Raw genomic sequence first — 12,630 nt, forward strand, 5'->3', positions numbered from 1 at the left:
GAATTTTAAAAAATGAATGTGAGCAAAAATGAGACACTTTTGGTCCATCAAATTAGCGAACATTGTAAAGATTATAGTAATATTACTGAGGTTACAATAAATTCTGCAATTTTATATATCACAGGTGGTAATGTAAATTTTAAACTTTGGAAAAATTGAAAACATCTAAATAATATCAAGGGAATGGTTATATCAATTATGATACCTCACACTAAGAAATGTTATTTAGAAAGTATATATCTATATGTGTTTTATATTATTAAATAAATATGTATAAAATATATTATATAATTATAATTATTAAAATATTTTACACAAAGATTTTTAATTACAGAAGACTAATGTTAAAACAAAATTATATTACACATTATGTGTGATCTCATCTGTGGAAAGGGAAAAATAAGAGTTAAATGAATAAAAGAAAGATGTCCGTATGTTAAAATTATGGATTATGGATTTTTTTCCTTTGCTTCTTTCAAAATTATTATGGGCAGATAAACAAGAAAATAAATCTAAACTTCCTTTAAACCTTTACCATATAGATAGAGTTAGGTCAATGGTTATCAACTTAGGGCAGTATTGTTCCCAGGTATCTTTAGTAGTGTCTGGAGACATTTTTAGTTGTCACAACTCAAGAAAATGGTGCTACAGGCATCTGGTGTGTAGAAACCGTGGATTCTGCCAAATGTTCTACAATGCACAGGATGGCCCCATGTAACAAAGAATTATATGGCTCAAAACATCAGTGGGGTTGAGGTTGAGAAACCCTGAGTTAAGTGATCGATCTACATGCTCTCAAAACATCCTGCACTTACCCCTGTAAAACTTATGTTGTTTATAGTTACTATTTGCAAGCATGTCTTACCTGTAAGACTTTGAGTAAATTAAGGGCTCTTAGCTAAGTGATGCCTGGCACATAGTAGGAGCTCACTCTATGTTTTACTCATGCGACTTGCCCAACTACATTTTACTGAGACTGCCCCAGATATGGGACTCTGTGCTAGACAGAGATGAACAAGATTTTTGAAAACTCCCTATCCTCGTAAATTTCAATTGTTATTGGGAAGACAGATAGTAAATAAGTAAAAATGTAAATAAGCAAGAGCATTACAGACTCTGGTAAATCTTATAATGGAAATAAAACAGAAGATAAAGAGGCTACTTTAGAAAGGATGGCAAGGGAAATTCTTTTAGTGTAGATAATAACTGAAGGATGAGAATGAATTAGCTATACAAAGACTATACAAAGACTGGAGAAGAATATTCTGGTCAGGAAAAAAGAGCAAGTGCTCTTGACGAATGTAGGTTTTATAGATGAATTAATAGTATACATTGGTTAATAATATTTTGATGACAATTTACTTTGCAAGCTACATTATTATTTTTTTTGATATTTTTCTTTAATGCGCCATTCCCCACTTAGCAAACAAGTAAGAATATAAAATTCAAAATGCATTTTCTTTCTTTAAGAAATTGTGTTATGTAGCTGTCATTTTTACACATAAATTCATAACCAGGCAAGCATTCCTTGGCAGTCCTATTAAATCGCATACATATGAGTTATGAATGGGTTTGTTTACTAGGGCCAAAAATCACATGTATCCCCAGGGCTAAGAAATTTTCAAGGAATCACTGCCAACTCCACAAAATTATAGTCTTACATGAAGCATATGAGGAGTCGAAAGGAATTATCTTATCATCCCTGTATTTTTTTTTCTAGCATATAGTAAACAATTTCTGCTAGAGCAGAGAAAAAAGAGAATTGATAAAAATAACTTTCATACCTCACAGATCTTTTTTATTCTGCTCAGAAGCTTAGAGAACTATATTCAAAATGAAAATGTAGAGGTTACATTGAGAAGTCGGATAAATAAAAGAATTCAGAGGCTTGTAAATGAGAGACATACTAGGTAACAGCTGTTTCTCTACCTGCTATGATTGGTTACATGTAAGTGGTTCAACTGCACATGGATGTCTGGTCAACAGAGTTCTTTCCCTGTGACATATTAGCTTTCCAGAACAGACTAGAGACAAGGAGAAACTCTATGGGCACGACATATGCCAACATTATATAATTTTAGAGAAGAGCTCGAAGGAAAATTGGAGGTAAGAAATAGGATCTCTCCCAGATATTATTCTCTAGTTCTAAAATTCAAGATGGAGGCAGGTTGATGAGCTATATATTTGTCTATTGTCTGTCTAAAAAAAGTGTAAAAAAGCTACTCATTAGCTAAATCCATCTATCTAGCTTTCCCACTTGAGTGCAGGCTCCTATACAGATAGAATTTCAAGAGGCCCTCCCTGCCTTATACCCTACTCCCAAAAAACCCCTGATAATGTTTCTGAAAGTCTGCCTACTTACTAAAAATCAAAAGAGCAACAACAAAAAAAAACACTATTAGAACTTAATTTCTTTAGATGAAAGCACTGATCTTTTTTTACATGAAAATAACCCTAGCAAATGAGTTTTGGATCTTTTCTTGAAAGCAAATTTCGATAACGTGACAGAGAACGTGAAAGTACTGAGCATGTAAGATAGTAGAAAAATACAGAAAAGACACCAAATGGTGAGCCCTAATCACCACAAGTAAATTTTCCCTACCTCAAAATTTTCTTTGTGGCAAGTTTTGTCTCTAGATGTTGGTTTACATTTCTGGCTATTTGGCAAACTAGATACATGAGCTGGAAAGATTCAGTGCATACACAGAAAACTTCTAAATGACAGTGGCTTAAAGAACAAGTTAACTGTCTTTTATACAATAAAAATTTCATACTCAAGCTGCTATAGTGGCTTTTCAGAATCATCAAGAACCAAGCCATTTACAGTTTATGACCAGTCATTCCAGTTATATGATTTTTTTTTTTTGTAAACCAAAATGGTTACAAGAGCTCCAGTTATTTTATCTGCATTCTAAGCAGCAGGAAGAGGAAAAAAAATAATTTAGGGGAATCTCAGAAGTTCAACACATTACTGTTTACAACTTTATGAGCAGCACTTAGTAAAATATGCCACCTAAATACACAGGAGAAGGAGAACTGTGTCTTTTTGCTAGCTGTGTCTTTAATCAATATACTGTTACTGAAAAGGAAAGGGAATTTTGATGTTGGAAAAGGCAACTAGCAGATGCCACCACTTTAGAGAATATGAAAATCCTTAAGCTACAAAACACTTCTAAATTTCAGATAAAATATAATAAATGTATTCTTAATACTCATTTCTGAGACTTCCATTTCCATCCAAGATAAAGTAACAACTGGATATGCCCTGCCACCCAAAACAAGTAAAGAAATAATCAGACAAAATATATAAACCCATGGTTCTCAAGGACATTAAGCAAGAAAGACAGAGACAGAGTAGAAATGAGGTGAGCTTATGATTGCCCCCACTTATTGCTCTGAGTTTCTAGTTCATAACACCACGAGGGGAACCCATGGCAAAACCCGGTAAACACGCAGGATTGAGGAGATAAAGCTGAATTAGTAGACCAAGACAGCTAGATTTTGCAGACCATGTTTTTGCAGAAGCAAGAATTAAACTCTGAGCAGACGAGGAGCACCACCCCTGTACCCCTTGCCTTTCACAGTGGCACTAATCTCTGTAGTTCTCTCGGACGGCATTGCTTTCGGTTTGTCCTCTTCGCCGAGGGCGAGCGGCAGTTTCAGGGACTTTCACTCAGCTCTTACTAGCATTATGGTCCTCACTTTGCAAGCCTTAGGTCAAATGCTCTGTTTGTGCCCAAAATATATATTCCAATTACACATTCAGGACCAGGAAAATTACCACGGGATGGATCTGTGGACTTACTGGATCCACTGTAAGATGAACTTGGGCCGGGACTCGGTTTATCGACTAGGCCCGCATAAATTTCGTCCCTGGCCCTCAAAAAGTCTGAATATTCTTCCCCCTCATCCCGCCCCCCTGTGGACAGTTAGCCTGGGGGAAAAAAAATCAGTTTCTCTTTGGAGAAAGATTGGAAAAATATATGCTTGTAATGACATTGCAAGGTATTTCCTCAAGGGCAAACATCCTCTGCTTCCATCGGTTGACTCTGGGTCTGTGACTGGCTTAGCTCTGGAGAGTGAATGAGAAGTTGTAATTTCCTATTAAAATAGCTGATATCAAGCAAAGGTACTCATCACCTCTCATTTAAAAAAATTGTATTTATTGTTGTTCTACAAATCAGGTAACACCCTAGTCCACCGTCCCACTCTGACCCTAGAAACATTATGATCTAATAGCCATCACCCTGGATCCACATGGATCAAGGCACCCTGATCGTCATTTCACTATTTCTGTCCATTACTAGCGTGATCAAAGATTTATTGTTAAAACGAGGGCACGTTTGAAAGTGAGATATGGCACTGTTAATTATTATACTAGGACAACAGGCAAAAACTATCCTGGGCAAACTGTGACGTATGTTGACCTTACTCATCATATTTAGATTCATCTTGCCTCTGACGATTTAGTGCTGCCACCTGGCTTCTTCCATTTCTTAATCCTTTCATCTTCCTGAATTCCAAGGATCACAATTTCAATGCAGCATCTCATCATCGACTCCAGTCTATATAAGACAACAACCATTAAACTTCTCAAAGATATAAGTGCCTCCTTCACAGGTATATTTTGTTGCCTTTAGAATGAGAGCATTCTTTAGGGCCGCTCATGAATTATTAGGTGGTGGGTCCTCAGGTATTACACAGTACGTTCATTCTAACATTCCCAAATCTTTGAGACCTCTGAACCCTTTCCCAATCTTATGCCAAGGAAATTCTGGCATCTTCATTTCATTTACTGTAAGCTATTGCTGTACCCAAACTTCAAAAAGCTATTCCAGCAGACTAGGAGGACTGGGTTCAGGTGTCTTTACCAAAACATTGAATCCCAAGTCATAGATGAGCATCCCCATATTCGTGAATTATCCCCTACCTAGCCTTGCATTTCATAGTCCTCCCCAGTCCAATACTCTAAATATCCAATCCCTCACATGTTCCCCTGGTACACCACAATATTCAATTCCCTTGACATGTAAGCTGTTTTTCCTAGAACAGACTACTTCTTCATTCAACCAGTGCTGAAATCTGACCCTAGTTTTCAGCCTGGGGGTAAGGCATGGGGTGTGTGTGTGCTGATAATTGGTACCATTTTATGAAATACCTGCTATAGCTGAGGCCATTGCATTGTCTCCAGGTACAAGAAGGTCTCTCTCTCTAGCAAGTGGAAGAGTCTGCTTTTGCTAAGTTAGAAGAATTTAAGCATTACAGAACTCTTAGGCTTACCTATATAAATGCCCCAATTCCAGAACTCGGGACCCCATTTTTTTCTATCAGAGTCCTGTCAAGTTTGCACAATCAGTCCCTCCTTCACAGCTAGGGCCTAATTTTCATCACAGTCTACCTTGTACCTGCAGGAGTTGAACGTTTTCTTATAAAGTCCTCTAGAAATGTATCAGTCAAGGCCTGAATATTTTATTTCGCTTAGTATAAAGTCATGATGACAAATGACTGCCATGTCTACTTGAGGAAAACTTAGAGGAAGATCTACAGTATAAATTGTGTCCCAGTTGCAGGGTTCTTTCTTAAGAGACATACCCTCCTCTTCAATCAATGGGCTTTGAGTTTGTGAACTGACTGAGGTCTGCAAGCTGGATGAGAGGTGTTGACTCTTCGTTACGGTGACTCAAGTCAGCTTTCTGGACATGAGACCTGGATTTTTTTCCCTGTGTTATAAGGAACATAGAATATTTTGGTAGAACGTCTATTTATTTCATTTCTGTGGCTGGTGGCCAAACCTTTTGATTATTCCTTCATCTGTGATGCTTATGTGTCCTCATTATCTCTAGTACATAAGTGTTGCCACTTGGCTCTGCTATGTTGAGATCCCAGCATCCCCACTGAAATCAGAGGACCCGTGGCAATGGCAGCATCTCATACCATCCTGCCTGGCGTACGGATGAATAGGCTCACAGACCTTTTCTAAGATACTGATGTTCCTCTCGCTAATGCATTGCTTAATGCCCTAGTTAAGGAAGTGACCTCTGAGGCATCCAGGATGATATAATGAGGATGGGCCACAGGGGTTAGTGTACAGGTCACTTACAATAAATGCACCCTGACATCCTCATCCTCTGAAACCTTTAAATTCCTTCCTCTAAATTATGCAGGGGAAAGTTCTGCATCTCTATCTCATTGAATATAAGCCACCATTTACCCAAGTTCTGTTAATCAACCACTCACATATTGGAACCACTCACTTCCAGATTTGCAAGATAACACATTACATCCATAATTTCTCGAAAGGGTACCCTGTTTTCAATTTATTTAACTCAATCCATTTATATAACAGAGACACTGCATCGATAAGAATTGGTTAAGCAGATCTTGAAAGACTGTAAAGGAAAACATTGAGATAACACAGAAATAATAGCATAGAAAAAAAGCTTCCATTCCAAGAGCTGGGAAAAAAGAAAGAGGTTGGGTTTATTAAAACCTAGAAGCTTGGAGAGCCTCCATGTAGTAGGAACTGAGGCCTCTGAGCAGTGTTGGAAGATGATATTTCTGAAGGGGTGAGGTTGACAGGCACTTAACACAAAATGGAAAAGTGCTAGTTGCTTCTCCTCTCCAGGCTTTCAGTCTCCCTCTAGTGTTCTTTTTTGGAAACTAACAGCTGCTAGGCCAGAGGCTCCTAGAGCATCACAAAGCAAAGTATAGAAAAGTAGGGTTGGAACAGAGAAACAACAGCTAAGCACCTGCAGACTATCACAGTGGCAATGGGCTCAAGTAACCTATTATTTGATTTGCCCAATGCCATGAACAGGATCCAGGCTCTTCTATAATCTTTATGCTTATAATCGTGCTATAGCCATAGTACATGCCAGAGCCTCAGTTTTCCCCATACCTCATCCCAATTAACGCTAAATGAAAGCCTTAGTGATTCCCAGGCTACTGCAAGCTAGAGTTTTTGCCACCTCCACTTACCACCAGGATCTCTATTGGCATCAGACTGGAGAGAAACACAGCTCCAAAATCTGATCCCAGGGTTATTTCTGGTTCCAACAGTCTTAGCCTGAGTGCTCCAGAGCATAGAGCCTGAGGAAAACACTTACATGTTACTACTTTACCTGAGAATGCAAGCCTAGGAGTGAAGGAAAAGGGGAAAGAGGCAGGGATGTAGGGTGAGCCAACACTAGTAATATTGAGCAGACTACCACCTGGTTTCCAACAAACTCATTATTTGATCTTGCAGGATCCTAAGGTCTATAAACTGTGTTTCAGGACAGTCTGTGGCATGGAGAGAGGGAAGAAGGGTAGATTATTTTTCTGCTGGTTCTCATCTCCCTTTGTCCTAAGATTCACTCTCTATGATTCTCTTTAAGATCCACTTTCCTGCAATTCTGGTATAAATGCACAGGTGCTGAGCCTGTCCTAGGGCATCTCATGCCCCAGTAGCAACAGGGGCACCCTAGGTCACATGTCTTGGATAAGGGACAAGCCACTGTCTGGTTGGAGTGAGCTGTCGCACATTCTGGACGGATCATCACGGGAGCAGCTAAGGGGGAAAATAATGAAAAGGACCCTGGCTAAGCTGAAAAGATCCAAGTAATGTCTGTTACAAACATAATTTATAACAACCAAAGATGAGAAATAACTCAAAAGGCTATCAGTAGGAGAATGAATGATTAAGCAAGATACATATAAAATTATGCAGCTGTAAAAAAAAGATAGATTTTTCCTTTATGGAAAATCAATAAAATATATTATTGAGTAAAAAAGAAAGCTACAGATGAGTATTTATAATATACAAACTTTCATTAAAAAGAAGGAAATGATACTCTATATTTATATCTATTAGTATGTGCATAAAGAAATTCTGAAATGATACACGTGAAACTAAGAACAGTACTTACCAATGGAAATGGTAAGAATTGAGCTCATGGGAGCAAGTATAGGAGGTCAGATTTGCACTGTAAAATGTTTTGTGCTTTTGGGCCTTGAAGACCATATGAGCTAAGCCTTCAATAGAAGAAGTTTGAGGAGGAAAGAGAACACCTAGAAAAACAAAAAGTAAGGATATTCTACTTATTTTCTCACAGGCATAAATCTGTGAAATAGACAAAGATAACAATGATAATAAAAATTAGTAAAGATTTTTAACAATCCCAGACCTCGTTCTTCAAAAAGTTTAATAAATAGTAAGACTAACAAATAAAAGTAAATAAATAAAATACAGAATGAGAAATGGAATAAAAATGCAGACATAATAATATAAATAAGCATATGCTAACAAATTTGAAAACTAGATGCAATGGAAAAATTCAAAGAAAAATATGATGCTCAAATTAAAATGAGAGAATTTGGAGAAAACACTAAGAATTAAAAAAATTGAAACTATAGTCAGGCCTGCCCTTCACCCCATTCCATTCCCAAATTATCGCAGGCTTCAATGGCTTACAGTGAGTTCTTCCCATAGTTCATAGAAAAGTTAGTTTCTATTTGATAGAAGTTTTTCTAAAGCTGCCCAGATCTTTTTATGAGACTAATGAAATTTTGATTCCAAAAACATAAGGATAAATCAAGAAAAGAAAATTATAGACCATTTCTCTTATAAATATAAAAGTTGCCTTCAAAATACAAGCAAAATCTGATCACTTAATGCCTCCTCAATAATCCAAGTTACCATTATCTCTCATCTGGACATTTTGCAACAGAGTATCCCACTGCCATCTATTCTCCACAGTGGCGAGAGCGTTTTGTTTTCCTTCCTTTTTAATGTAAGACATCACTCTCTCATTTCTTTCAGATATCTGCTCAATATCTCTTGATAAAAGAAGATATTATCTTCTTCCACATCTCCATCACTCTATTCCTTACTATGTGTTATCTTGTTTTACTTACTGCTACAAGACATATTATGTATTGCTTTGTTGATGCTTTAGTGTCTGTCTCCCTACTCCAGAATTAAATTTCATGAGAGTAGGGATTTTGTTCTGTCACTACTGTTTTCTCTGTACTTAAAAAAAGTGGTTGGCATAGAGTAGATACTCAAATATTTGCTGAGGAATAGCATTTATATACGTGCATGGAAAGTAATACTGCATACTGTACATTATTTTCATATATATAAACACCCCAAAACATGTATATGAATGATAGCCACCAAATGCAGGGAACTGTGATCAGTACATGGGGTAATATTTTATTTCTTATGTTGAGAGATAAGTACATGGGTATTTGTTATTTTATTTTCCTTACCTTTTTTAGTCAGTGTGTTTAGTGGTCAAGAGCGTAGACTCAAGAGTTGCTTTGAACTGGGTTTGAATTTTTTCATTGCCATTTAGAAGCTGTGTGACTTGAGAAGTTGCACTTAACCTCTCCGTGCTTTCTCTGTAACATGATGATAATCACACCTTAACACTGCATATATGTAAAGTGCTTGGTATATAGTCAGTGCTAGGTAAGACCTTCCTTATTCCCTACTATTGAGTTCAAATTCAACAGAGGATTCTTCCATAAGCAACAAAATAACAACAGCTCTCTTGGCATGATCCATCGTTGTATCTTAATGAGCACAAAATAGAGGAAAGAGGCATATTTATATTTAAATTTTGACCATGCCACTTACTTGTTATGTGATGTTCAGCAAGTTATTTTCCTTTTGCGATCTTGAGTTACTTCTCCTGAAAAACGGGAAGAATAATTTACTATTTTATTAACAAACATTGACTATATTCAAACACATGAAACAATGTCTAACATATAATGGAGTAGCTATTATTTTTGTTGCCCAGAACAAGGCTAAGTCTTGTGGATTAAAGATAACAAATACATAGACCCTATTCTTAAGGGACTATTATCCTAGTAGTGGAGGCAGTCTGACACCTAGATAAATTATAATGCAATGTGAGAAGTTCAACACTAAATATAGCATAGAGAAGAGAGCATTTAAAATATGAGAATCCAGTGAGGTGTCCCAACTCACTGGAAGCTTCCCTCTGAAGTGTCAGTGGAAGCTGTCCATAGAAGGACGCTAAGTGCTTTTGACTTCTGCATCCTTCTTCTTTGTGTCTTCAGTGGCCTCCACTGGTGAAGTTCAATATCGTGCCAGTTGTCAAGGGAGAAATGTCTAATATTACAAGCATAATAACGAAGAGTGGATTTCGAGCAGAGAAGCAATAGATTGATAATGGTATAAAGTAATAAATCCATAATTATATTAAAGGCAAGTAAACTAAATGATTCAATTAAAATGCAAACATTTCAGACAATTGCAACTAAGTGCTATTTATAAGAAATACATTTAAGAAATAAGGATGTGGAAGATATAAAAACAAGAGTTTATATTTCAACTACTAGAAATAAACAAAGACATTTCATTACAGTAAAAAGTTCAATTCACAAGAAATTAAAACAAATTAAAACTTGTATGCATCTAATAACAGCCGCAAAATATATAAAGCAAAAATTAAGAGTTACGAAGTTAAATGAACAAATCCACAGTCCTATTGAGAAATTGTAACATACATTTTTCAGTAACTGATTAAATAAGTAGATAAAAATCAGTAAGGATATAGATTTGTGGGATCGTTGCAATGTTAGACACATAGATCAATGGAACCACAAAGAGAACCCATAGGCCTACACATGTGTAGACTCTTGATTTATCACAGAAGTAGCACAAGAGAGAGGGAAAAGATCTTTCCAGAAAACATTGTTGGGATGCGGAAAAGCACTTAAAATAAAGAAAAACATTGATACGTTAGACAAATATTAAAATTATGAACTTCTGTTCATCAAAAGACACCAGTAAGAGATTAAAAGACAAGATACAGAATGTGAGAAGTCATTTGCATAGCAATTTATATTATACATACGAACCAAGAGATCATATCCAGAGCATTATAAAAAAGACAGACAACTTAATTTTTAAAAAGGGTTAAAATTTTAAACAGACATTTTACATAGGAAGAAATCTGAATGGCTGATAGAGCTGCTCAATCTTACCTAGTAATCAGAGATGTGAGTTTGAGCTAAAATGAGATCTACATACTCAGTGAAATAGCAAAAGCTGAAAGTCTGACAACACCAAGAGCTGGTGAACAGTGGTATAAAAGGAACTTTAATCCACTGCTGATTAGATTGTAAATTGGTGCAAACACTTTGGAAAAAGTTAGACATTATCTAGAATGAGAATAATATGTTCTATGACCCAGCAATTCTTCTCCTAAGTATATACTCTACAGAAATGCAGACTTAGATGTAGCAAAAGACATGTACAAGAATTTTCCTTGCAGTATTTTGTGTAATAGCCAAATAGTGGAAACAAACCAAATGGTCATTAACGGTAAAGTGGATCAAAAATGAAAATATGGCATATTTATTTAATTGAATATTATACAGAAACAAATTAACTACAACTCACATTTACAGTATGGGTAATTTACAAATAATGTGATACGTAAAAGAAGCCAGCTAGAACAGATTGTATGTAAAGTGCAAAATCAGGCTAAATCAAACTGTAATGTTTAGGATGCATACTTAAGTGGTAAAAAAAAAAAAAAAAAAAAAAAAGAAAGAAAGAAAAAGAAAAGTAAGGAAAAGCAAGACAGTATTAAAATTCAAGCAAGTGGCTACCATTAGTGGGAGAATGGGGTTCTGACTGGGTGAAGCAAGTAGGGATTTCTGGGGTAATAGCAATATGTATTCTAATTCTATATCTGGATGACAGTTGCATGAGTGTTTGCTTTTAAATACTTCATTTAGCTGAATATATGATTTTGTACTTTTCTAAATGTGTTATGTTTCATAATAAAATGGCTTTAAATATAAAAAGAAGCAAACAAATAATCCTAACGTGAGTGAAACATTGTGCTGGGTATTTCCTGTTTGTTCTCTCTTTTAATTCCGACAATAATACTATGAGAACAGTATTATAGTATTGTCATCTTCACTCTAGAGGTATGCACCATATTTTAGTCATCTTTGCCTTCCAAAATCTAGCAACACACCCAGCATATGATAAGCACCCTATATCTTTACTAACCTGGGGCTCAGAGAAGTGAAATGCTCCTTTTCCAAGGCAGTGTAACAATTTACAAGGAGTGGAACCTACAAACCCGTTTTTTGAGTCCAAGCTTCTTCCAGCTGCCACATCTGCCTCTCCACATTTCTGCTGTGGCAGACAGAAGCTCTTCTCAATTCTGGTCACTAAATGCACAGATAGCTATATAAAAAACCTATTTCCAGTCATGGACTGTGAATAGATTGCAAGATTAAAGGCATCTAGAAAATAGGGAAGGAAAAAAAAAAAGAGCCTCGACTACAGAGTCAGCCCATGGTAGGACAAAATGGGAACAGCACACTTTTCGCTGCTGTGTTAAATTGACATTAGACAATGGACCAGCATCCCCTCCTCCAGGCAAGGGGCATTGTTTCCTCGCACTAAGCAAAATATCCGCGAGTGTCATTCTGGAAGCAGAAGAGGTAATGTTAAAATTGTTATTTTAAAATACTTTGAATTTCCCCCTTTTCCTCCTAGAGCTCACAGTATGTTTAACAAGTTCATCAGAATGTCATCAAAAAGTATTGGCGTAAAGATTATTTGAATACAGTTATACAGACTTTAGGCCTAAG

This window comes from Pteropus alecto, unplaced genomic scaffold (genome assembly GCF_000325575.1).
Source record: "Pteropus alecto unplaced genomic scaffold, ASM32557v1 scaffold76, whole genome shotgun sequence".
NCBI lineage: Eukaryota > Metazoa > Chordata > Mammalia > Chiroptera > Pteropodidae > Pteropus > Pteropus alecto.